General features: G+C 45.9%; 1 protein-coding gene and 1 long non-coding RNA gene across 2 annotated transcripts in view; both read left to right on the top strand.

The window, feature by feature from the left end:
* LOC132382774 (uncharacterized) overlaps positions 1-16,943 on the top strand; it is a 52,671-nt gene extending 35,728 nt beyond the window's left edge. The window contains exon 3 of the long non-coding RNA XR_009508458.1: positions 15,528-16,943. This is a non-coding gene — a long non-coding RNA (uncharacterized LOC132382774). The remainder of the gene's footprint in view (positions 1-15,527) is intronic.
* Positions 16,944-18,212: 1,269 nt separating this feature from the next.
* The window catches only part of LOC132383139 (uncharacterized), a 38,175-nt gene continuing 29,033 nt past the window's right edge, over positions 18,213-27,354 (top strand). The window contains exon 1 of the mRNA XM_059953975.1: positions 18,213-19,757. The gene's annotated coding sequence lies outside the window, so the exon portion shown is untranslated. The remainder of the gene's footprint in view (positions 19,758-27,354) is intronic.

The following is a 27,354-nucleotide window of genomic DNA, read 5'->3' as shown; positions in this document are numbered from 1 at the left end:
ACGTTACCTCTCGGCTCCTAAACTCAATCCCATGATTGATGAAGGCAAATGCACCGTATGCCTCCTGAACCACGGAGTCGAACTGTACAGCAGCTTTGTGTGTCCTATGGACTCGGACCCCAAGATCCCTCTGATCCTCCACACTGCCAAGAGTCTTACCATTAATACTATATTCTGTCATCATAGTTGACCTACCAAAATGAACCATTTTGGGTTGAACGCCATCTGCCACTTCTCAGCCCAGTTTTGCATCCTATCTATGTCCCGTTGTAACCTCTGACAGCCCTCCACACTATCCACAACACCTCCAACCTTTGTGTCATTAATTTACTAACCCATTCCTCCGCTTCCTCCTCCAGGTCATTTATAAAAATCATGAAGAGTAGGGGTCCCAGAACAGATCCCTGAGGCACACCACTGGTCACTGACCTCCATGCAAAATATGACCTGTCTACAATCACTCTTTGCCTTCTGTGGGCAAGCCAGTTCTGAATCCACAAAGCAATGTCCCCTTGGATCCCATGCCTCCTTACTTTCTCAATAAGCCTTGCATGGGGTAACTAGTCAAATGCCTTGCTGAAATCCATATACACTACACCTACTGCTCTACTTTCATCAATGTGTTTAGTCACATCCTCAAAAAATTCAGTCAGGCTTGTAAGGCACGACCTGCCCTTGACAAAGCCATGCTGACTGTTCCTAATCATATTATGCCTCTCCAAATGTTCATAAATCCTGCCTCTCAGGATCTTCTCCATCAACTTACCAACCACTGAAGTAAGATTCACTGGTCTATAATTTCCTGGGCTATCTCTACTCCTTTTCTTGAATAAGGGAACAACATCCTCAACCTTCCAATCCTCTGGAACCTCTCCTGTCCCCATTGATGATGCAAAGATTGTCGCCAGAGGCTCAGCAATCTCCTCCCTCGCCTCCCACTGTAGCCTGGGATACATCTTGTCTGGTCCAGGTGACTTACCCAACTTGATGCTTTCCAAAAGCTCCAGCACATCCTCTTTCTTAATATCTACACTCTCAAGCTTTTCAGTCTGCTGTAAGTCATCCCTACAATTGCCAAGATCCTTTTCTGTAGTGAACTACTGAAGCAAAGTATTCATTAAGTACCTCTGCTATCTCCTCTGGTTCCATACACACTTTTGCACTGTCACACATGATTGGTGCTATTCGCTCACGTTTTATAAAACTATAACATAATTTCCTAGCTCTTGAACTCACTGCCTGATTTTATAAAGACAAGTATGACATACTGTAAGCCCTCCTTACCACCCTATTAAGCTTTGCAATTACTTGTAAGGAGCCATGCACTTGTATCCCAAAGTTAAGCTCAAAGACAACTTTATCAGATACTCCTGTACACCTCATTAATACAAATATCTAATCAGCCAATCATGTGGAAGAAAATCATTGTAAAAAACATGCAAACGTGGTGAAGAGGTTCGGTTGTTGTTCAGACCAGACAGCAGAATGGGGAAGAAATGTGATCTGAGTGACTTTGACTGTGGAATGATTGTTGGTGCCAGATGGGGTGGTTTGAGTATCCCAGAAACTGCCGAATTCCTGGTATTTTCATGCACAGCGGTCTCTAGAGCTTACAGTGAATGGTGTGAGAAACCAAACATACCCCTTGAGCAGCAGTTCTGAGGGAGAAAATGCCCTATTAATGAGAGAGGTCAAAAGAGAATGGACAGACTGGTTCAAGCTGATGGGAAGATGACAGTAACTCAAATAACCACACATTACAACAATAGTGTGCTGAGTAACTTCTCTGAACACACACCACATTGAGTCTTGAAGTGGATGAGCTAAAACAGTAGGAGACCTCAAACATATACTGATACACCCCTGCAGTCAGGACTCAATAGGGACTTGCATTACAAAAGAAGAATTTAATCTCAGATGACATTTGAACATCAGTTTGAAGTCAGATTGGAAAAAGTTATTCATATTGAAACTTCAAACAATCTTGGAAAGATCAACCATGCTTTATTGCCCACATAAGCTGGGAGGTCTGTTTGCATACACACACACACACACAAATACCCCCACCAAGTGGAAATACATAAAGCATACTAACACAAAGAATGCAAAGGGATCATATCAGATGTAAATGCTTAGAAAATAAGTTTCAGTTTTCTCAACCATTACTAAGTTTACTCAACACTTCTACAGTTAAGCGAGTGTACATTCTATTGTACAACCCTGGAAACTTTATTCTATGAATAGATAGTAGGAGGAGCTTACAAAATTGTGAGGTCATGATGGATTTGTTTTCAACTGAGATTACTGAGAATTAGAACCAAGGGAACATCTGCAGACGCTGGAAACCAAAGTAATACACACAAACTGTTGGAAGACCTCAGCAGACCGGGCAGCATCCATGGAAAAGAGTAAACAGTCAACGTTTTCGCTGAGACCCTTCACCGGCACTGAGAATTAGGATCAGGTTTATTATCACTGAAATCTGTTCCCTTCTGGCAGCAGTGCATAAAAACATAGTACACATCACAATAACCAATCAATCAATAAATAAATGAGAAAAGAGATCATTATACACACACACACACACACATACACAACACACACTATATATATATGTATATTACTGTTCAAAAGTCTTGAGCTTTTGCACAGTCCTGCAGTAATTTTATGTATCACACGGTATTGTTGATAAACCTGATTCTGATATGGGTCTCTATTGTGGACTGAGAGTGGGACAGAGGCAGGGAGAGGGGGATCGAGGTTTGGAAAAGGCGAAAGGGAGGTGGGTTGAGTGAGAGCACCGGAGAGACATTCTGCAGTTATCAGTAAGCCAGTTGTTTGGAATCGAATGACCTTGCCTGGTGTCCCAGGGCTGGGCATGGCTGCACCTGTGCCAACCCCCCACCAGCCCTGGCAACCCTTCTCTGCCACTGGTCCCACAACCCTCCCGCAACATTTCACTTCCGTCATTAATACCTATAAATATAAAATTGTGACTTATAGTTCTTAAAATCTATTGCACCGTACTGCTGCCGCAAAATAATGATTTTCACAACATATGCCAGATCTTGAACCTGATTCTGATTCTCCCACACAAGCAAGTTGCCTGTGGAGCCATCTCCAAATCTTACGGCTTCACCTTTTGACACTGCATCCTCTGTACCTGTGCGCTCGACACTGGCGTACTGAACACTCTCTGTACCTCTCTACTTTCTCTTCACCCTTTCATTCCCTAAACTGAGGCCCAAATCATTAGCGCCATTTCCCACCACGCGGACGCTGTCTTGACCTGCCGAATACTTCCGGCGCCTGCTCAGATCCCTCTTCACGTTTCCAGCATCTGCACTTTCGGGTTTTCAGCTCACTTCCACTGGTCTCTTAATATCTCTTTAAAATGCTTCCCATTCATTGTTACTTCAGTGAAGTACTTTGAGAAATGCTTTACTTCATTATAGAGTAAATCACACAGTTAATGCATCAGAGCAGGAGGGAGCTATTCTACCCAAAGGGGTTTTAGAGGAGCTGGTGTCATTGCCTAATTATATTATTTGTTCAATTTGAGTTTTAATTAACTGACTTCTACAATGGCGAGTTTGAACCCATTGCCAGATTAAGACTTCTGCTATCACAGATACCAACTTAATGACTATACCTCCATCATTAAGTAGGCACAATATTCTGACCGCCTGGAAGACTGAAACTCACTTTCAGCTTCTGGGGCAAAGAACACGATGTGAGAGTTCTATTGTTACAAGACGGCGAGATAAATAAACTCCAACTCCAAATCAGAATCAGGCTTACTGTCACTGATACATATGTCATAAAATTTATTGTTTTGCGGCAGCATTGAAATGCAAGACACAATGATTAAACTGGTGTAAATTTGTTGACTTGACTACTTTCTAGTCTCTTAATAAGACAGTAGTTCTGTCCAGACAAAACAGTGTATGGTGTTGATCTTTGGAACCTTATTTCAATACATGGGAATTATAAAACTATTTTAATGTTTTAATTGCCTAGCTTCAATATTATTCTTACTTTGGGAATTTTGTAATTTTTATTGCATAATAGATTAACTATTTTGAAGAATATATGTATTGCAAGACACTTAATCTGTGGTAATTCTAAAATAACAATAAATAATCCCAGCAATTACGTGGTATTGTTTACTTTAGAGTTTCCCAAGGATTTTCCAACTTGTAGTTTACTTTATCCCTGTTCTTAGAAATTCACACGCTAAAGCCTAGTAATGTTCTGACAAACCTGTAACGTGCCTCTTGCAGCCTTGGTCTCCAAACCTGGACATATTTGTTTTAAAATGAGATTTGAGGGCATTTCAGTGGTCTCCCTCCTGGCACTTATCCTTGTAAGCGGAACAAGTGCTACACCTGCCCTTACACTTCCTCCCTCACCATCATTCAGGGCCCCAGACAGTCCTTCCAGGTGAGGCGACACTTCACCTGTGAGTCGGCTGGTGTGGTATACTGCATCCGGTGCTCCCGGTGTGGCCTTTTATATATTGGTGAGACCCGATGCAGACTGGGAGACCCTTTCGCTGAACACCTACACTCGGTCTGCCAGAGAAAGCAGGATCTCCCAGTGGCCACACATTTTAATTCCACGTCCCATTCCCATTCTGATATGTCTATCCACGGCCTCCTCGACTGTCAAGATGAATCCACACTCAGGTTGGAGGAACAACATCTTATATACCGGCTGGGTAGCCTCCAACCTGAGGGCATGAACATTGACTTCTCTAACTTCCGTTAATGCCCCTCCTCCCCTTCTTACCCCATCCGACATATTTAGTTGTTTGTTTTCTTTTCTCTCTCTCTGCCCATCACTCTGCCTGTTCTCCATTTCCCTCTGGTGCTCCCCCCACCTTTCTCCCGAGGCCTCCCGTCCCATGATCCTTTCCCTTCTCCAGCTCTGTATCCCTTTCGCCAATCACCTTTCCAGCTCTTAGCTTCATCCCACCCCCTCCGGTCTTCTCCTATCATTTTGCATTTCCCCCTCCCCCCACTACTTTCAGATCTCATAGAATCTCTCTGATGCACCATCAATAACTCTCGGAGACGAGAGGCGAACGATAGGCTTTTATTAGCAGCAAAACGGAGCACAGCATCTCAGAGACTGAGGGGGGAGCAGTGCCTCAATCGCCTTTATACCGGGGCCTGTGGGAGGAGCCACAGGAGCAGTCAGCAGAGGGGTGTGTCCAGACAGGTATACATGGTTTACCACATTCACCCCTCCCTTTGTTTTAAAAGAGAGTCCCCACGGGGCGAAGTTTCTTACAAGTATATTTACAGGTTAAGTCTATCAGGTGGTTGAGTCTGTCGCTGCGATCTACGTAGCACCGGTGGTGATTGCACAGGTGCCGGTGGTTGTGCTGGCTCCGGCCTGACTTGAGGTGCCAGCCCGTTAGGCGTCAGTGATCCCCCATGTGTGTGCGTGGCGCCCGGTATGGGAGTGTCGTGAGGAGTCTGTGTAGGGCTTGGTGTGCGCGGTGTCTCGTGGGTATACACGTCGGTGGGTACGGGGTTCATAGTCACCGTGGAGCATTCAGGGTAGGGGTCTGGTGCTCCTGCGGGCGCCAGGTCGTGGACGGAGACCGTGTCCTCCCGCCCATCAGGTAAGACCACGTAGGCATACTGGGGGTTCGCATGTAGTAGGTGAACCCTCTCGACCATCGGGGAGTATTTATTGCTCCTCGCATGTTTCCGGAGCAGCACTGGCCCTGGGGACACCGGCAGGTTGCAGGGTCTGTGATGTCCACGGGGCCGGCGGGAGATCGCGCGCCTGGACAGCGTCAGCATCGTGCAGAGTGGCCTCAAGTGTGTCGGCCAGCTCGATCGCCGAACGTAAGGTAAGATCGGTGTGTTCCAGCAGCCGCTGGCGCACGTACACTGACCTGATCCCCGTAACGAAGGCATCTCTTGCTAGCAGCTCCGCATGCTGTTCCGCCGTCAGTCCCCTGCAGTCGCAGGTCCGCATGAGTGTCTGTCGGGCCCGGACAAACTCAGCGCTCGACTCTCCAGTCCATTGCCGCCATGTCACTAAGCGATTTTTTGCGTAGACGGTGTTCACCGGCCGATGGTATTGTCTTTTGAGGGCGTCCATCGCTCTCTGGTAGTCCGTTTGGTCTCTGATCATGGAGTAGACACTTTCACTGACTCTGGAGAGGAGAATTTTTTGCATCGTGACAGGTTCGGTCACATGAATCTCTTCCAGGTACGATTGGAAGCATGCAAGCCAGAGTTCAAAAGCAATGCTGACTTCCGGAGATTGAGGGTCAATATCCAATCTGTTGGGTCGTAAAATGCTCTCCATGTTTTAAAGTTGCTGCTAATAAAATTGATGCACCATCAGTAACTCCGGAGACAGGAGGTGAACGATAGGCTTTTATTAGCAGCAAAACGGAGCACGGCATCTGGGAGACTGAGGGGGGAGCAGTGCCTCCAATTGCCTTTATACAGGGGCCTGTGGGAGGAGCCACAGGAGCAGTCAGCAGAGGGGCGTGTCCAGACAGGTATACATGGTTTACCACACTCTCTTTTCAGTTAGTCCTGACGAAGGGTCTCGGCCCGAAACGTCGACAGTGCTTCTCCTTATAGATGCTGCCTGGCCTGCTGTGTTCCAGCAGCATTTTGTGTGTGTTGCTTGAGGGTATTGGTATCTTTGGCAAAGCAGCTACCTATTTCACAACAGTCGCTTTCTGACGCATTTTCAATTTCAGCCGAAATGCTTGGCAGGTCAGGCAGCCTCTGTGGAGAGAGAAGAACAGGATTCATGTGCAGGTCTGGCCAGCCCTGAATAGGCTGGTTATTCATGGAGTGGGAGGAAGATGTGTAAACACTCAGTCCCGAGGGCTGGAAGCTGCAGGGATGAAAATTGAGATGCAACTTCCTAAATGGGATGAAATAATGCAGAAGGCATAAAGTATGTGTACCGGTGGGATGGAGAATTATTCTGACAGGAATGTGTTTGCATGCTCCACTTCACACTCTTAATCTCCATGGAAACATGTCCTGTCTCACCCCCCTTTCTTCATCTCTTTGCCACATATTCTTCCCATTTCTCCCTCCTCTCTATATCTGGTCATTCCCCTCAAACCTTTCTGCAACCCCCTGTCTCTCTCTCTCTCTCCGTTCTTCTCCCTCCATCCTGCCTTACAGGTTCCCCTCTTGGAAATGCCGAGCCTCCCACCTGCAGTTTCTCAGTCTCTGAAGCTCAGGAAAGATGTGCTCCGGGAAGCAGGCGTCGAGAAACCCAAGCCGAGAAGCACTTGGCGGCAACCTCAGAGAGTTAATGTTTCAGCTCAACAACCATTTATCAGAAGTAGAGAGGAGAATAAAACAGGAGAGGGTCACAGAGAGGGTGGTAAGGATGGAGAGCATGGAAGAAATCCTCCATAATTTCCACCTCTAACAGGATTCCATCACCCCCTCCCTCCTCTTCCAGTGTTGGAAGGCACCCACTAGGTGGAGGCGCTGGTGGTGCTAAGGAGGCAGAAAGTCTGCAGGAGGACTTGCCCACATTAGGAGAATGGGCAAAGAACTGGTGCTGGAACGCGTGGAAACACTTGCAGGCTGCCCACAGCAAACCCTTAGGTGTGTTGGTTGTTAATGTAATGACTTTTTCTCATTTACATCAAACGACTTGCCAAGTATAGTCTGGTCCAAGGTCAGACTCTGCAGATGACTGCGTAATCTACTGTGTGATAAAAAATGACCAAAATGCTCAGCTGCTGCAAAACGATATTGATTCACTATGTCAATGGGAGTCTCAATGGCAAATTGTCCTTCAATTCATCTAAATGTTATGCTATGCACATCAGTCACAAAGTTAAACCAATCAACACGACATATAACATGAAAGGAAAGATTCTTGAACCAGTCACCCACCACCCATATCTTGGTGTTGAAATTAGCAAGGATCTTAACTGGGCATTCCACATCAATCAGATTACAGCCAACGCAAACAAAATTCTGGGTATCCTGCGAAGAAACCTCCACTCATGTAGTAAATCCTCAAGATCAAGGCATACAAGGCACTCGTCCGTCTAAAGCTTGAGTATCGCATGGCCATATGGGATTTCCATCAAGCTAACAATAAGAAGTCCATCAAAAAAATCCAACGCCGTGCTGCTCACTTTGTGCTAAACTATTACAGCAGGAAATCCAGTGTCACCAACATGCTCTCTAACCTTCATTGGGAACCACTTGAAAACCGACATACGGTTAATCTCCGTTTTTAAAGAAGTTCACAACATCACTCCATCAAACATATGAATTCGTCACAGGGGTCGGTTCAACTCGACAGCAAACTGGACTTTACATACTGGAAACCCCCTCATTCAACAAGATTTGCTCCCAGTACTCCCTCCACCCAAGATCAACAAGAGAGTGGAATCTTCTGCCGCCCGACCTGCGCAGTATTTCTGACATTAATATTTTTAAAGATAGACTCAATCAAATCAATTCAGGGGATCTAGTCACTTTACAATTTAACTCACGCCGTTCACACCGACTGTGCGCTGTAACAGCTGTCTGTCAGTGCTTGCGCAGTGCCAAGCAGAAACACACTTCACTGTATGTTTTGATGTGCACCTGATAAATAAACTTGGATTTTGAAAAGAAAGAGGTTGCAGATGGAATACAGTGTAGGGAAGCTAATGGCCATTCACCTTGATAGAAGAATAAATATGTCCACCATTTTCAAATTGGGGAGAGAATTCAGAATCAAAGAAGGTTCAAAGTCCTAGAGCAATATTCCCCAAAGGTTAATTTGCAGGTGTGGTGAACTACATATACCTGTCTGGACACGCCCCCCTGCTGACTGCTCCTGTGGCTCCTCCCACAGACCCCGTGTGGTGAACTACATATACCTGTCTGGACACGCCCCCCTGCTGACTGCTCCTGTGGCTCCTCCCACAGACCCCGTGTGGTGAACTACATATACCTGTCTGGACACGCCCCCCTGCTGACTGCTCCTGTGGCTCCTCCCACAGACCCCGTGTGGTGAACTACATATACCTGTCTGGACACGCCCCCCTGCTGACTGCTCCTGTGGCTCCTCCCACAGACCCCGTGTGGTGAACTACATATACCTGTCTGGACACGCCCCCCTGCTGACTGCTCCTGTGGCCCCTCCCACAGACCCCGTGTGGTGAACTACATATACCTGTCTGGACAGGCCCCCTGCTGACTGCTCCTGTGGCTCCTCCCACAGACCCCGTGTGGTGAACTACATATACCTGTCTGGACACGCCCCCTGCTGACTGCTCCTGTGGCCCCTCCCACTGACCGTGGCTCCTCCCACACAGACCCCGTGTGGTGAACTACATATACCTGTCTGGACAGGCCCCCTGCTGACTGCTCCTGTGGCTCCTCCCACACTGTCTCCCTGTGGTGAACTACATATACCTGTCTGGACACGCTGACTGCTCCTGTGGCTCCTCCCACAGACCCCGTGTGGTGAGCTACATCTACCCGTCTGGACAGGCCCCCTGCTGACTGCTCCTGTGGCTCCTCCCACTGACCGTGGCTCCTCCCACACAGACCCCGTGTGGTGAACTACATATACCCGTCTGGACACGCCCCCTGCTGACTGCTCCTGTGGCTCCTCCCACTGACCCCGTGTGGTGAACTACATATACCCGTCTGGACACGCCCCCTGCTGACTGCTCCTGTGGCTCCTCCCACACTGTCTCCCTGTGGTGAACTACATATACCTGTCTGGACACGCTGACTGCTCCTGTGGCTCCTCCCGCAGACCCCAGTATAAAGGCGATTGAGGCCTGAGCCCTGCCTCAGGATGTAGCACGGTGGTCAATTGCTGCTTGTTCTTTCTTCCAGTCAATAAAAGCCGATATCTCACCTCACGTCTCAGAGATGATGGTGCATCAGCAGGTTACATCGGTATTTAGGAAGGCAATTTCAATGTTAGCATTCGTTTCGAGAGGACTAGGATATAAGAACAAGAATGTAATGCTGAGGTTTTATAAGGCACTGGTGAGGCCTCATTTGGAGAAAGGAGAGCAGTTTTGACAGACAGTCAGATGGACGACATACTTATTGATCCCGAGGGAAATTGGGTTTTGTTACAGTCACGCCAACCAAGAATAGTGTAGAAATGTAGCAATATAAAACCATAAATAATTAAATAATGATAAGTTAATCATGCCAAGTGGAAATAAGTCCAGGACCAGCCTATTGGCTCAGGGTGTCTGACACTCCGAGGGAGGAGTTGTAAAGTTTGATGGCCACAGGCAGGAATGACTTCCTATGACGCTCAGTGTTGCATCTCGGTGGAATGAGTCTCTGGTTGAATGTACTCCTGTGCCTAACCAGTACGTCGTGGAGTGGATGGGAGACATTGTCCAAGATGGCAGGCAACTTGGACAGCATCCTCTTTTCCGACACCACTGTCAGAGAGTCCAGTTCCACTCTCACAACATCACTGGCCTTACGAATGAGTTTGTTGATTCTGTTGGTGTCTGCTACCCTCAGCCTGCTGCCCCAGCACACAACAGCAAACATGATAGCACCGGCCACCACAGACTCATAGAACATCCTCAGCATCGTCCAGCAGATGTTAAAGGACCTCAGTCTCCTCAGGAAATAGAGACGGCTCTGCCCCTTCTTGCAGACAGCCTCAGTATTCTTTGATCAGTCCAGTTTATTGTCAATTCGTATCCCCAGGTATTTGTAATCCTCCACCATGTCCACACTGACCTCTGGGATGGAAACAGGGGTCACCGGTGCCTTAGCCCTCCTCAGGTCCACCACCAGCTCCTTAGTCTTTTTCACATTAAGCTGCCGATGATTCTGCTCACACCATGTGACAAAGTTTCCCACCATAGCCCTGTACTGAGCCTCATCTCCCTTGCTGATGCATCCAACTATGGCAGAGTCATCAGAAAACTTCTTATTGGCCTTCTTATTTAAGAAAGGAGGTACTGGCATTGCAGAGGTGGTCAACAAGAATGAATCGGGGAGTGAAGGAGTTACTGTATGAGGAATGTTTAATGGCTGTGTGCCTGTACTTGCTGGAGTTTAAAAGAATGAGGATCTCATCGAACAAATATTGAAAGGCCTAGACAGAATGGATGTGGAGAGAATGTTTCCTTTCTTTTCTTTTTCTATCTTTTTATTAATATCGACATAGTGAGACTGTACATAATTATTGGGATTACAAAATTACAAAATTAAAATGAGCATAAAAGGATACATAAACAATAAGTACAATATAGTTAAGACTTTCCAAATCATATATGATGCGAGTATAATATGAACAAGACAACAAAAAAAACAAACTAGGTATATCAATATGAAAAAAAAACAGAAAAAGAAGAAAAAGAAAAAAAAATTACTCCAGAAAACAAGAACTAACCTAACAAACTAACCACTAACTAAAAAAAAGAAAAGGAGGGGAAAAAATGGGCTGTTTATAGTATCTAAGAAAAGACAAAGAGTCATCAGTGTCATCAACTCCAATCCTTTCTACATATATAATCAGAACCAGAAAAAAATAGGATTGGAACAGAGTCAAATTACATCATGTAAAAATATTGAATAAATGGCCTCCAAGTCTTTTCAAATTTAATAGAAGGGTCATATATGACGCTTCCAATTTTTTTACAAATTTAAACATAACATAGTTTGAGAAAAACAATGAAATGTGGTAGGGGGATTAATCTCTTTCCAATTCAACAAAATCGATCTTTTAGCCATTAATGTAAGAAATGCAATCATCTGACAAGCAAAAGGAGATAAATGAATTGAGTCCATCATTGGTGGACCAAAGATTGCAGTAATAGGATGAGGTTGTAAATCAATATTCAATACCGTGGAAATAATACCAAAAATGTCTTTCCAATATTTTTTTCAAAGATGGACATGACCAAAACATACGAGTTAAAGAAGCTATCTCAGAATGACATCTGTCACATATAGGATTTATGTGGAAATAAAAATGAGCTAATTTATCCTTGGACATATGAGCCCTGTGCACAACTTTAAATTGTATCAATGAGTGTTTAGAACATATAGAGGACGAATTAACTAGTTGAAGAACTTTATCCCAATTCTCAATAGGGATAGTTAAGTTAAGTTCCCTTTCCCAATCATTCTTAATCTTATAAAAAGCCTCTGAACGTATTTTCATAATTATATTGTAAACATTTGATATTACGCCTTTCTGAAAAGGATTTAGTTCTAACAATTTCTCCAAAATACCCATAGGATCTAGATTTGGAAAGGTAAGAAGTACAGTGTTTAAAAAGTTCCTAATCTGTAAATATCTAAAAAAATTAGATTTGGGCAAATTATATTTATTAGATAATTGTTCAAAAGACATGAAACAATTCTCCAAAAATAAATCAGAAAGTCATAGTATACCTTTAGTCTTCCAAACTAAATAAGCTTGGTCCATAATAGAGGGATGAAAAAATAAATTGGATACAATAGGAATTGCTAAAACAAATTGATTCAACCCAAAAAATCTCCGAAATTGAAACCATATATGTAGAGTGTGTTTAACTATCGGTTTGTCAATTCGTTTATGCAATTTAGAAAGAACAAAAGGAAGAGAAGTCCCTAAAATAGAACCCAACGAAAATCCTTGTACAGATTTAGTTTCCAAATTTACCCAGTGAGGGCTAGGAGATAAATCCAAATCCCTTAACCAACATTTCAAATATCGGATATTAATTGCCCAGTAATAAAATTTAAAATCTGGCAATGCCAATCAACCTTCCTTTTTTGACTTCTATAAATATCTTCTGTCAAGTTCACCGGTACTTTTCCCATTCTTGGGTACAGTGTTCTGTGATCTGCTCTCCTCCGCAATGTGGAAACCATACAGAGATTTTGCAGCCTCTGCGATTCAGTCGACAAGTAGCCCGTCACTTCAATTTTCCACCTCACTCCCACTCTGACCTCTCACAATGAATCACTGACTTCTCCCCTACTGAGTCACACAGCGTGGAAACAGGCTCTGCGAGCGTCCCTTGACCGCGCCAACTGCATAGCACCCAGTGATATTACTCAATTCTCCCCACCATTCCTATCTGCTCCCCACAGAACTACCCCTCACCTACTCACTGGGGCATTTAATACGGTCATGGCCTCCTAAAGTAATGGAGGCCGGAAACAGGCCCTTTGCCCATGCTGTTCCAAGCCCACCTCTGCATCCTCCCTGCTCAACCCATAACCCTCCGAGCCTTCCCCTCCATGTATTTATCCAAAAGCTTCTTCTCTGTTGCAGTTAGGTCTGTATTCTTTAGAGCGTAGAAGGTTGAGGGGGGGACTTGATAGAGGTATTTAAAATTATGGGGGGGATAGATAGAGTTGACGTGGATAGGCTTTTTCCATTGAGAGTAGGGGCGATTCAAACAAGAGGACATGAGTTGAGAGTTAAAGGGCAAAAGTTTAGGGGTAACACGAGGGGGAATTTCTTCACTCAGAGACTGGTAGCTGTGTGGAATGAGCTTCCAGTAGAAGTGGTTGAGGTAGGTTCAATTTTGTCATTAAAAAAAAATGGATAGGTACATGGACAGGAAAGGAATGGAGGGTTATGGGCTGAGAGCAGGCCTGTGGGACTAGGTGAGAGTAAGCGTTCGGCACGGACTAGAAGGGCGGAGATGGCCTGTTTCCATGCTGTAATTTTTATATGGTTATATATGGTTAATTGAACTTGCCTCTTCCTCTGGCAGCTCTTTCCAGGTACTCAGTTACTCTTCCAGTCCCGTTGTAGGGTCTCGGCCTGAAGCACTGACTATACTCTTTTCCCTAGGTGCTGCTTGGCCTGCTGAGGTGTGTGTGTGTGTGTGTGTGTCTTTGATTTCCAGCTTCCACAGGTTTTCCCTCGCTTGTCATTGGACTACCACACTGCGAAGTCTCTTCCAAGGAAGCCTACCCTGAAGAAGATTAAATCGTCCCTTCGACGGGAGTTCAGTGAAACCCTCTCTCACTCCTCCCCCTGTGCCCTGTGTGATCTCTACCGCCCTCCAGTCCTGATGAAGGGTCTTGGCCCGAAACGTCAACTGTTTACTCTTTTCCACAGATGCTGCCTGGCCTGCTGAGTTCCTCCAGCATTTTGTGTGTGTCGCTCGGATTTCCAGCATCTGCAGGTCTTCCTTTGTTTATTGATTTTAACTGATATTTCAATGACAAGTTCTGCCATCTTCATCAGGGATGATGCCTAAGCCCGTCTAGTCAGGTGGTGTCCCGGACTTTTATACTTTCCTTATTTATACTTATACTTATCTATTTAATACTGTTTTTTCTATTACTGTCTTGTATATATCTACCGCTTTATTTAATTGCCTGAGAGGAAGCTAAACAGAGTTTCCTTGTATCTATGTATAATGACAATAAAGATCATTCAAATCGTCAGGAGACGGATGATGGGAATTTCGTATGTATACCACTGGACTAGACAGCCCTGGGCACCATCCCTGATGAAGTTTGTCATTGAAATGTTGGTTAAAATCCATACCTGGACCCAGCTGGAAGCCCAAGAAGAGTTCATGCTTCATATTCGCTGGGAAAGCACTAGATTCCATAAAACCCAAGGGCTCCGTGAGAGACTGTGATTAAAAAAAAATCTTTTTTGTACTTTATGCGACACGTGATGCTAGCACTCGCAGTGGTGATCAGCCCTGTTAGCGATCTCGTTAGCGGTCTCTCAGCCCAGTATGGCAGTGCGCGGTAAGACCATATTTTTATTTGGTTGTGTCCATTTTCAGTTTTTGACACGGGATAGGCAGAGGCCGTTAATAATTGGTGAGCACTGTATTGTCCCAGAGGGGGGGACGGTAGGCTGATGAGGAGCGTGAAGTGCACTTTCCGAGCACTGAATGGACTCGCCCAACTCGGGCTGTGACATCAGCCTCTGCCTGTGTAAAATACACAGATTAACCCCATGTCTGGTGGTCCAGTATGGCGATCTCTGAAGAGGAGGTGTGAGATGGAAGAGGAGGATTCTAGGCCTAGGCCTACGGACAGTTCTGATAAGGTTAATGATGAAGAATTAAACTCTTCTGTTCAGGTTGCTGTCAATGCAATGCTCCTTAGACAGGATGAAGAGATCATTACTCCCCAACGCCATTCGGCTCTACAATTCAACCACCAGGGGCAAGACATGTTAAAGTGCCGGGGTTAGGACTGAGCTTAAGTTACCACCCAATGCACTTTAGTAAACTATTTAAGAACTTTTTAAAAGCTATTTATTAATGCTTTTTTGGGAGGGTGATTTTAGATGCATATCATATTTATACTGAGTTAAATACTGTATCTAATTAGTTTTGCTACAATAAGTGTATGGGACACTGGAAAAATGTTGAATTTCCCCTTGGGGATGAATAAAGTATCTATCTATCTATCTATTTATCTATCTTCTGAGTCATTTCACTGCACTGGTGCAACAACGGACACACAAGAGTCCGTGTTTAAAAGTGAAATGTACTTATCAATGGATTTTACATAGACTGGTGATCCGATTTGTGTTATTCCAACTTACAGGTGTGGCAACGGCTCCAGCAAAATTGAAAAGACACTTCACTACAAATCACGGCCATGGCACGTAAAAGTACTGATTATTTTAAACAGCTATTGGAACCTCAGAACAAACAGAGTAAAGATTTGGCTAACAAAGTCACAGTCAGTAAAAGGGTTCAGGAAGCACTCTTCTGTTCAGGTTGCTGTCAATGCAATGCTCCTCAGACAGGATGAAGAGATCATTACTCCCCAACGCCATTCGGCTCTACAATTCAACCTCCAGGGGCAAGACATGTTAAAGTGCCGTAGCAGTAGCAGAACTGATTTCCCAGAAAAGGAAGTCACACAGTTGGTGAGAATCTAGTAATGCCAGCATGCAAAATTATAGTGGGTAAATACTAGGAAAAGATGCAGTTTGAGATATTGAAAGTGTTTCACTCTTTCAAGCAGTACATGATGACATGTTACATAACGCTGAAGAGATTTTGTGTAATAAACTGAAAGGCAACAGTTTGTCTTTCCAGGTTGATGAGTCGATTTCACCAATAAGTATAATGTTGCTGCACTTGTAAGATTTGTAAATGATAGTGAAATTCAAGAAAACTTTTTCTGTTGCCAAGAGCTGCCCAAAACAGGCGAAGGACAAGATAAGTTTAAAGTTTTGTCTTCACATCTGGAAACAAAAGGTTTGTCTTGGAGGCCAGATGATGAATGGGTGCAGACACTAGCCTACTTCGCCGACATTTTTCATCATATGAATCAGCTGAACAAGTCCCTGCAAGGCCCCGAAGAAAATGTCTTGACTTCAAGTGACAAGATTCCTGGAAGTAAAAGGAAACTGAATCATGGGCAAAAATGTGTTGCAAAAAGAAATCTTCAAGTGTTTCCACAGCTGCGTGGGCTTGAGAGCGAGGAAGGATATCAGAAAGTTTTGAGTCTTATTGAAAAACTATCTGGAACAGCTGCAGAACAAAATTGAACAATATTTCCCCTCCCTTTCAACACAAGTGTACGACTGAGTGAGGGGCCCTTTCTCTGAAACTTCGGCCCAGCCTGAGAACTTGACTTATAGAGAAGATGAAGAACTTTGTGAGCTGCCGTGCACTTAAGATGAGATTTACTGACCTGCCCCTGGACAAGTTCCGGATTTCTGTGAAAGAAGAGTACACTGCCATTCAGTTAAAAATTTTCCCGCAGTTTTCAACTTCTTACACGCGTGAGCAAGCCTTTTCTGGTTTAACAAGCAAGGATAGAAATCGTCTCATTTCAGTTGACTATGAAATCTGTGTGTGCTTAGCTGAAGTTTGACCCACAATTGAGTATTTGTGCAGCAAAAACAAGCACAAGTTTCACTTGCTAGACCTATATTTGAGCTGGATCATGTCACTTTTTAAGAAAATGTTTTTTTCAAAGTCTTGAATAAAATTGAGTCATAGGCTATATTTTGATTCACATTGCTTTGGCTTACGGCTTTTTAGTAATTTTACTATTCAACATTATCAATAAGTATTCATATTGTAAATAGCATTAATTACAATCAATTTATGAATTTTGTTTAAATTAAATCTACCGAGCCTACCTTTAGAAAAATTAAATCCCATTTTGGCTTAAGCTAGTTATTTAATACTCCCTACATGACTCCCTTGTCCATTCATCCCCCCCCCCCATCCCTCCCCACAGACCTCCCTCCGGGCACATCCCTGCAAATGGAAGAAGTGCTACACCTGCCCCCACACTTCTTCCCTCACCACCATCCCAGGCCCCCGACAGTCCTTTCAGGTGAGGCACCACTTCACCTGCGAGTCAACTGGGGTGATATACTGTATCCGGTGCTCCCGATGTGGCCATTTATACATTGGGGAGACCCACTGCAGACTGGGAGACCGTTTCGCCGAACACCGGCGCTCGGTCCTCCAGCAGTGGCGGGATCTCCCTGTGGCCACTCACTTCAATTCCACAGACCACTCCCACTCCGACATGTCTGTCCATGGCCTCCTCTACTGTCAAGATGAGGCCACATGCAGGTCGATGGAGCAATACCTTATCTCCCACCTAGGTAGCCTCCTTCCTGCCGGCATGAACATCCAACTCACAGACCTCCGTTGATACCCCTGCCCCACCCTTACCCCCAACCCTATCTATTATTTTAGTCTGGTTCTCTTTCTCTCTCTTTTTTCCCCCCTCACTATAATCTCCCCCCAGCCCTACCTTTCTTTCTCTTTTATTTCCCATAATTCTCCACCTTCCCCCTAGCCCATTTCCCTCCAGCCTGTCACTTCCCAGCTCTCTACTTTATCCCTCTCCCCACTTCTTATCCCCCCCTCGACCATCCCATGTCACTTCACTCCTGATGGAGGGTTTCAGCCGAAACGTCGTCACTACCCCCTCCCATAGATGCTGTCTGGCCTGCTGAGTCCTGCCAGTATTTTGAGTTTTTATTTATTTCCAGCACCTGCAGATTCACTCGTGTTGAATTTAATACAATTTTATTATGCTTGCCTTATGAGTTTTAAAAATTTACAAAAGGGAAAGAAAGAGATTATATTCAAGAAAGGTAAGCTAAGCTTAACTACCATTTTTAACTACCAAAAGTTGACTAAATTCTCTACTAAAAAGAGTATTGACAATTATTTTTGGATTATTATATCAGCAACTTACTGATCACGCTAATGTACCGTGAAATAATAATTTGGAGCAGGGGTTCTCTGAGACTTGAAAATTATTTCAAGAATTCCTCCAGGGTAAAAAGGCTGAGAGGGGCTATCCTGGAGGCAATCCTCACTCTCAGTTACTAGGTAAGCTCCAAGCATTGAAATAAATGAGTTTAAAGCCGAGGTCCTATCTGCCTTTGTACTGTCCACGTCTTCTCATTGCTAGGTTTACGCATACTGCTGCATTCTCACTGATTTCAATCTCATGAGTCCCAGACCCCTGCCGTACTAGTTTAAACCCTTCCTGGTCTCACAAGCTAATATCCCCACTGGGATACTACTCCCCTTCTGGTTCAACTACAGCTCATCCCTCGTGTTGCCTCCACCCAGAAGATCCCAGTGATCCGAGAACCTGAATCCCTGCCCACTGCACCCGCTCCTCAGCCGTACATTCATCCAGCCTATCCTTCTATTCCTGGGCTCCCCTGCACCCGGCATCGGGAGTAATCCGGAGATCCCCACCCTCGTGGCTCTGCATCTTCATTTCGTTTCTAACTCCCTATACACATAAAGACAAGGGATTCTGCAGATGCTGGAATTTCACAGTAACGGGCCGGAAGAACTCAGCATGTCAGGGAGCACGTATGAAGCGGGATGAACAGTCAATGTTTTGGAGTTCAAGTTCAAAGTTAATTTACTATTCAAATATGTACATGTCACCATATACTACCCTGAGATTCGTTGTCCGGTGGGCATTCACTGTAGGTGCAAGGAAACACAATGAAAAACTTACACACAAAGATGGGCAGACCATCAATGTGCAAAAGACAAACTACAAATAAAAAATAATAATAATACATAAATAAGTACGAAATAATATTGATTACGAGTTGCAGAGCCCTTGAAAGTGAGACGGTAGGTTGGGGATTTAGTTTAGCCCCAGACCCTTCACCAGGGCAGACCATTCCTGAAAAGTCTCGGCCTGAAGTGTCCTTTCTGCCCGACCTGCAGAGTTCCTCCTGCATTATTTGTGTTATGCGTGTGTTGCTTCCCTGTAGTTAATCTGCAAGAACAATGGCTAATTAATGTGTTAACACACTCGTCTTTGCGATGTGGGAAAAATCAGGGGGAAAACCCACAGCGCCACGTGTAGGGTTTCCACAGAGGTCAGCGGGGTCCCTGGGGCAGGGGCTCGACCCTCTTTCCCAGACTCGGTCCGAGGAAGCGTGCGTCGTCTCCCTTCCAGACGCACCGTTTGACCGCTTCAGGTAACGCTCCAAAGTCACAGCCGAATGAACGGGACGAGCTCGGTCAGTCAGGCGGAGAACTGACAGAATTAACGTTTCGGGCCCAACCTCCTCATCCAGGTGGCAGCTTCCCGGTCTTCTGGGCACGGCCCTTTCCGCTGGAGCACCCGCGCAACGGCATCGCTCTGAGTTGGAGCCAGCCGCCGAGGGCGACCCCCGGATCTCCACCCCCAGCGCGGCTCCGCCTACCCGCCGCCGATAAAAGGAAGGCTCTGGCCGGAGGCTGTGGAGATGTTACTTGACAATCACTTGGCGCTGGGTCCAGAGCCTTTCTTCTGCGATTAATTAAACTTCAGGTAAGAGAAACTCCCGTGAAAGTTTTATCGCAAGTTTGGTCGGTTTCCTTTGAAGTGAAATCGTGTCCCTCGCTGTTAAGGGTCCTGTCTGATCAATTTCCAGATCGAATCTGAACTGACTATGGATCGCTTTTATTTGTGAGATCAGGGGCATTGTCAAGTGGACCGTGCGCCGTGCGTTAATAATCTGGACTGATAAGGGGGACCTGTGTTCCTTTCGAAACAAGCAGAGTGTAGTGCAACGTTTACTCTAGTTAAAGGAGGTCGGTCTGTGTACACAGCAACGTTAGAATGCAGAATGCATTCAGTGGGTGCCAGGCGGCACCTGTCGAGGTGAATGAACAGTCGGCATTCGGGGCCGAGACCTTTTATTCATTAGCCTGGAAACGTCGTCTCTCCATAGATGCTGCCCGGCCTGCCGAGTCCTCCCAGCTCCGGGATTTCCAGCATCTCCCGTGTTTGCGCGTAGAATGATCCCGTAATCTGTTGGTGAGGAGGAATGAAGATCCACTTTAAGGCGTATAAGTATATTTTGAAAAAAATTTCACCACCCTCTTGGGTTGCAAGGGCAGTACCTCTGGGGTGAGGGGAGGTTAGGAGCCTAGCGAACAGTGACAGTACACCACATGGAAATGTTTCTAACCTGCCTGTGACACAACAGACCTCTTTACAACTCATTGATATTTTGGCACAGAACTTTATAACTGTTCTGTTTTCAGACAATCGCGCTCATTACCCATATAGACTTTATTGTCTATTTGTAGATTTTAAAGGCTTTCTACTTCTGCCCTCTGTGTATTTCGGCCTGAAGGTGAAAGGAACAACACTCTCATTGTCCTGTGAATTACTTTGGACTGTAGTTCTGCAGTAACGAAAGAGCTGTCCCTAGAACATAGGACAGACCATTCAGCCCGCATGTTGTGCCAATCTTTATGCCGGTTTATACTAAATTGACAGCAAGAACTCTCACCATCCAGGCCATGCTCTCTTATCGTTGGGCAGGAGGAACGGTGGCCTTAGGTCCCACACCACCAGGTTCAGGAATGCTTGTTACCCTTCAACCATCAGGCTCCCGAACCAGTGTGGGTAACTTCACTCACCTCAACTCTGAACTGATTCCACCAGCAGCAAGCTCATTTTCAAATCCTCTGCAATTCATCTTCTCGGTATTGTTTCTTTTTTATTTGCACAGTTGATCTTCCCCTGCTCACTTGCTTGTTTTCCAACCTTTGTTGATGTAAAGTTCTATCATATTTCTTTATTGTCCCAGCAAGAAAATGTGTCTCAAGGTGGTACGAGGTGCCGTATACGGCATACATACATATATGTGGCAGAAAGGGAGTGCTAGGGATGGAGGGTTGTGGTGTGGGTGCAGACACACCTAGCCCTGAGACACCAGGCAAGGTAATTTGATTCCAAACAATTGGTTTATTGATCATTACAGAATGTCTCTCTGGTGCTTCCCACACCCTCCCCTCTCCCTTCCCCTTTTCCCAATCATGATTCCCCTCTCGCTGCCCCCCTTTCCACTCTCAGTCCACAGTAGAGACCCATATCAGAATCAGGTTTATCAGCACTCACGTACATCATGAAATTTGTATTTTTATATATATATGTGTGTGTGTGTGTATATATATATATATATATATATATATCTAAGATCTTTGATAAGATTTGATAATTTTACTTTGACTTTGAAATGCCGTCCTCCTGTGTATCATTCACATCCCTCCCCTCCCTTCAGATTCATGTGTCTACCTAAACTTCTCTTGAACTCCACCAAACTGCCTGCTTCTGCTTCTGCCCCTGGTAATCCATTCTGGGCACATGCCACTCTCTGGGTGCTTTTTTTAAAAAAAAAAAGCCCTGCCCCTCAGTGTAACACACAAAATGCCCGATGGGTCTCAGCCTGAAACATTGACTGCTTATTTCCCTTGCCCTGTACATTGCCTTTAAAATCCTCTCTCCCAGCCTAACTTTAAATACATCTCTAGTATTTGATGTTTCTCTCCTAGGAAGAAGACTGGTTGTCTACCCTACCTATGCTTCTCATAAGCTTAAGACCACAAAAACATAAGACCTAGGAACCGCCTTGGGCCATTCAGCCCATTGAGTCTGGTCTGCTATTAGATCATGGCTGAGTTATTTTCCCTCTCAATCCCATTCTCCATCCTTCTTCTCAGAACCTTTGACACCCTGACTTTTTGTTTAACTTTACTTTATTGTCGCCAAACAATTGATACAAGAGCGTACAATCATCACTGTGATATTTGATTCTGCGCTTCGCGCTCCCTGGAGTACAAATCGATAGTAAATATAATAAAAATTTAAATTATAAATCATAAATAGAAAGTAGAAAAGTGAAAGTAAGGTAGTGGAAAAAAACCAAGAGACAGGTCTGGATATTTGGAAGGTACGGCCCAGATCCGGGTCAGGATCCGTTCAGCAGTCTTATCACAGTTGGAAAGAAGCTGTTCCCAAATCTGGCCGTACGAATCTTCAAGCTCCTGAACCTTCTCCCAGAGGGAAGAGGGACGAAAAGTGTGTTGGCTGGGTGGGTCATGTCCTTGATTATCCTGGCAGCACTGCTCCGACAGTGTGCGGTGCAAAGTGAGTCCAAGGATGGAAGATTGGTTTGTGTGATGTGCTGGGCTGTGTTCACGATCTTCTGCAGCTTCTTCCGGTCTTGGACAGGACAACTTCCATACCAGGTTGTGATGCACCCTAGAAGAATGCTTTCTACGGTGCATCTATAAAAATTAGTGAGGGTTTTAGGGGACAGGCCAAATTTCTTCAGCTTTCTCAGGAAGTAAAGGCGCTGGTGGGCCTCCTTGGCAGTGGACTCTGCTTGGTTAGACCAAGTCAGGTCATTTGTGATACTCACCCCAAGGAACTTAAAGCTTTTGACCTGTTCCACCTGTGCACCACCGATGTAGATGGGGTCGTGTGGTCCGCTACTCCTTCTGAAGTCAACAACCAACTCCTTCGTCTTGCTGACGTTGAGGGATAGGTTATTGTCTTCGCACCATGCCACCAGGTTCTTAATTTCCTCTCTGTACTCAGACTTATCATTAGCCGAGATACGGCCTACAATTGTGGTGTCATCAGCAAACTTGCATATTGAGTTCGATGGAACTCAGCTGTGGAGAGATACAGCACGGAGACAAGTTCTTTGGCTCACTGAATCTATTTCATCATCCAGCTGTTCTATAACAATCCTGCATTTATTTGTTTGTTTGTTCAGAAATAAGGTGGAATAGGACCTTAATGGCCCTCCAAGTCGCACTGCCAGCGCCCTTGATTTAACCCTAGTCTAATGCTGGGGCAATTTACAATGTCTAATTAACCGATGTGCCTTTGGAGGAAATTGGAGCATTAGGCGAGGACTTGCAAACTCCTTATAGTGGACGCTGGGATTAAAATCTAAACTCCAACACTCTGAGCTGCAGTAATGTCTCACAAACTGCTGTTCTACTGCAGCGCCCCACATTCCCAACGACTCCCCCCCCCCCCGCACCACCCCCAGTTTCCACCCTTCACCTGCACACCGAAGGGCATTTTACAGTGGTCGGTCAACCCCTCGACCAGCACGTCAGTGGCCCGTGGGAGGGAACTGGGGCCGCTGAAGTATCTCAGACAGATCGTGCAAGCTCCACGCAGATTGGATCAAACCTGGATCTGCGGTGCCGTGAGCTCTACACTCAGTCTCTACTGCTCTGGGATGACTGAGTCCAGAAGTAACCAAGGTTTGGATGAAGACTTCTGAGGTGGACAGGCTGAGGTGGTGAAAAGGATTGGGACAGTGGCAGGAGGGGAGAGTTGCTGGGCATTTCTCTGAAGACGGGAGTCCACGGTGATATCTGGAAATGTCGTTGGTTCAATTCTTGTGTGACGAACTGGCCTCTGATTCAGCAGGAGTGCTCAGACTGAGGGAGTTGGGTGAGGGAGGGGTGCGTGTGTAAAACATTTAATCTTTTGTGGTCTCCCTGGCACTGGGAAATGGCAAGTCAATGTTCTGGACTGGGACTTTTTCGGCTTTCATTTCTTATCTTGCGGCACTGCACGTCAGTGACCTTTCCCAAGGTTACCTTTGTGATATATTAAGTTCTTCTTGGCTTCTACAACCATCCTGCTCTCAAGGGGAAATCTACAGCGGCAGATTAACCCATCGACTTGAATGCCCTTGGGATGTGGCATCTGGGGGAAACCCACACAGACAACCCCAGAGGTTAGAATTGAACCTGTGTTTCTAGATCTGTGAGGCATTGCGGTTCTGTCCAAGTCCTTGGGCTATCAAAGGCACTATATAAATGACTCTATGTCTTTTGCAAAACCCCACGCCTGCATCTGCACATTCCTCTTTATATTTGTATGGGACAGCAGTCTCTGCTCTGTTAATCCCCTCTCAAAAGACAGCGTGATTTGCCAAGAAATAGCAGAAGGCGGCCCCTTTCTCCTAGAGCTGTAGACTGACTTGATTTTTCTGGCTGTGCCTAATGGTGGACGGGATTGAGCTGCTGCTTTGAAGTTCCAGCGAAGTGGGTTCAGTCCTCACCCCAGTGCTGTCTGTGTGGAGCACGTACGTTCTTCCCAACTCTGTAAGGGTCTACCAACACACATCCTGGGGCGTACAGGTTGGTTCCTAATCAAGGATTAGCTTTATTTGTCACAAGTACATTGAGACATTGAAGATTTGGCCATTGGTGTAAGTTGGGAGGCAGAGGATCTGGTGGGCATGTGAGGGAGAATAGTTAACAGGGAGTTGGGCTAGGCAGAGGGTCCAGAGGCCAGCTGCCACCTTCCCTCTTGTCAGAGGAGATGAGGATGTTCTGGTGTGACCCCAGAACTAACCATTAAGCTTCCAGCAAATCAGAGTCGGTGTGCTCTGTCTTTGGACGGTGTTAAGAGCTGAGTTGGTGACCATGTGCACTGGGGGTTTACAAATGTCCCGCTCATCAAAGTTCAGGGTCACACGGTGACCCATCGCAGATTGGGGGTCCTCTTTGTTAGAGCACCTTCGCTCCGGCCGCCGCAGAGGCCAGCGTTTCCCAGCGGCCACCCACCCCGGTTCGACTTCTCGTTCCCATTCTGACAAGTTGGCCCGCAGCTTCCTCCGCCGCCACGCCCCGGTTGGAGGAGCAACACCTCATATTCCGACGTGATAGCAGGAACATTGATTTCTCCAGCTACCAGCAGCCTCTCCCTCTTCCCCTTCTGTTTACCCCCTCATCCCTTCCCTCCTCCTCACCTGCCTATCACCTTCCTCTGGTGCCCCTCCTCCACCACCTTCCTCCACCTATCACCTCGCTGATTCAATCCCCCACCCCTCCCCACCTTCCCCCCCCTCACCTGGTCTCACCCATCTCTCCTTCCCCTCTTCTCCCCCAACCTTCTCATTCTGGCTTTTGCTCCCTCCCTTTCCGGCCCGAGACGTCGACTGCTCGTTCCCCTCCGTGGATGCTGCCTGCCCTGCGTTTTGTGCGAGACTCAGGGAGGCAGACTGTGGCGCTGGTGGTGTGCTGTGCCACCCGGAGGGTATTGTGAGCTGGTAAGGCAGAGGTGAGCTCTGGACAGTGACAGTCACGTTAACGAGGAAGCCGTCAGCAGAAAGAGCGTGTCTTTGTTCGCTTGATCATCTGCTTGTTTTAGTCACTGTGGGACAGATACAGGCCATTCAGCCCATTGACTCCATACTGACCCATTTACACCAAGCATGCTGTAATCAAGTTTCATTCCCCTCATACTCCTATCGTTCCCCCCCCACTCCCCCACTTCAATTTCTAACCCCTCACCCACACTCGGGGGACAATCTATAGCGGGCAATTAATCCACTATCTGCTTGTCATTGGAGAACTGGAGTACCTGATTGGGGGGGGGGGGGGAACACATGGTCGCGGGGAGGACGCGTGCAAAATCCACAGAGACTGTGGCAGAAGTCAGGATTGAACCGGGTTCTCTGGAGCTGTGGGCCAGCGACTCTCCCAGCGTGCCGCTCTGCTGCCTGGTGCAGGTTACAGACCCTCGCCGCCCACCCCCAACTTCCCAGGTTTAGCTCATGGAAATTCGCCCTTTCCAAATTCACAAATCGCCGCCCAAAAATTTGAAGTACAGAATAATATTTTCTCTCAAGGAGTTTATGCGGGGAAGGAAATACACACAAAAGCAACACGCAATGCTAGGAGCTGGGCATGTGTGAGCCCACCCTCACATCCTTAGCTCGAATCCCTTCTCGTGCACTACAGGACAGCCACCTTGTTGAAGCTGTATGCTTTCACATAAAACTTTGAACTTAGGCCCCACTTACCCTCTTTCTTTTTCAATCTTTTTATTAAATTTCAAATTAATAAATGTATCAATATTGATAATGGTACAGCGAGATCAGGATTACATTAATAACGGCTGACATGTAAAACCACATAATTCAGATAGCAAATGGAGTTTAGCCTCCCAATCTCTTAGTAATGAACCATGAAAAAGATACTTATAAAAAGAGAGAGAAGAAAAAAAACCCTAAGCTGAGAAAAACTAAACTAGTTAAAAACAAAGAAAGAATGGGCTGCCATGTTTCATCGGTTGAAATTATAATTTGTCATTAACTCTGCTCCTCTATACATGAACAAAAAAAAAATTACCCTCTTAAAAGGTCGTAGAGCCTGTATGATAATACATCGAATAGCAGTGGGAATTCTTTCCTACCTGCTTGCCCGCACAGGGGCAATATTTGGGGCGGTACCATTGTGTAGTGGTTAGCACAACGCTTTCCTATACCAGGGACCCCGCTTTAAGACCCACAACTGCTCTTAATGCGTTTGCACGTTTTCCCCATGACCGCGTGAGTTTCCTCCGGGTGCTCTGGTTTCCTCCCGCAGTCCACAGACGTACTGGTTGCTCAGTTAATTGCTCATTGTAAATTGTCCCTCGATGGCGCTAGGCTCAAATTGGGGGATTGCTGGGCACCCTGGCTCAAAGGGCCGGAAGGGCCTATTCTGTACTGTATATCAATAAATTTAAAAAAATAAGACCATTCTGCTCATCAAATCTTTTCTACCATTCCATCACAGCTGATTTATCAATTCTATTCTCCTGTCTTCTCTCTGTAACGCTTGATGTCCTTGCTAATCAAGAACCGGTCCACCTCTGCTTTAAACATACCCAAAGACTTGGCCTCCACAGTTGTCTGCGGCATTGAAATCCACGGATTCACCACCCTCTGGCTAAAGGAATTCCTTTTCATTGCTGCTTTAAAGGGATCAATCTATCCCTTAGAGTACACCATCTGATCATTACTTTTGTGCCACTCTGGTTGAGTGCCAGGATTCTGTGGTATACCATTCAAATATTCCAAGATAATGGAACACTCACAATATGCTGGAGGAACTCAGCAGGTCAGGCAGCGTCTTTGGAAATGAATAAACCATCAACGATTCGGGCCGAGACCCTTCTTCATGACTGATAAGAAAGGGGGAAGATGCCAGAATGAAAAGTTGGGGGATGGAGGGGAAGGAGGGTAGCTGGAAGGTGATATGTGAAGCCAGGTGGGTGGGAAAAGTAAAGGGCTGGAGAAGAAGGGATCTGATAAGAGAGGAGAGTGGACCAT

Source organism: Hypanus sabinus, chromosome 29 (genome assembly GCF_030144855.1).
Source record: "Hypanus sabinus isolate sHypSab1 chromosome 29, sHypSab1.hap1, whole genome shotgun sequence".
Classification (NCBI taxonomy): Eukaryota; Metazoa; Chordata; class Chondrichthyes; order Myliobatiformes; family Dasyatidae; genus Hypanus; species Hypanus sabinus.
Note: the sequence above shows the minus strand (reverse complement) of the source record. Positions and strands in the feature narration are given on the sequence as shown.